Here is a 507-nt window from a genome sequence, read left to right on the forward strand (position 1 = left end):
ACCATGACACACGCACACATGTATATACAGTTTGTTAGTGGGGAAAAAGACTTCACCCTCAGTTTCGGACAAGGCCGGTATAATCTATCAAACGCTGACATTAACTTTGTAAAACCACTGAAAGAGGACAGAAATGTTTTAAATACATGTCTTCGTGTACTGAAATAGTTCTACAAAATTAAATGAAGAATCACTAATGAAATATGATTTATTACGGATTCGAACTTCAGCCCACTTGTCTTTCGTGTTCAGAGGATGCCAGCATTTGGAAACTCATCACCATAGATCACAGTTTGAAAATAAGCAGCGTCTTCCTGGAGCAATATTTTCATGCGATTAATCCGACTGTAGTGAAGGCAAGAACCGCCCACCAGGTGGAGTCGAACCACTCTGACGCTAGTCAGCTACAGGTTTGAAGCCTGCACCCCGGACCCCCGAGGCTCAGTTGGGCGAGGAGATAGGGCTGCCGGATCATATTTGTACCTGCGGTCTCTTTCTGCCTCTTTC

At 44.2% G+C, this 507-nt stretch overlaps 1 non-coding gene across 1 annotated transcript; it reads right to left on the reverse strand.

The window, feature by feature from the left end:
• Nucleotides 1-364: 364 nt before the first annotated feature.
• On the reverse strand, nt 365-451 carry Trnastop-uca. The gene has a single exon. It is a non-coding gene; the product is annotated as a tRNA-Sec (tRNA).
• Nucleotides 452-507: the final 56 nt, after the last annotated feature.

The sequence above is a fragment of the Penaeus monodon genome, chromosome 24, assembly GCF_015228065.2.
Source record: "Penaeus monodon isolate SGIC_2016 chromosome 24, NSTDA_Pmon_1, whole genome shotgun sequence".
Classification (NCBI taxonomy): Eukaryota; Metazoa; Arthropoda; class Malacostraca; order Decapoda; family Penaeidae; genus Penaeus; species Penaeus monodon.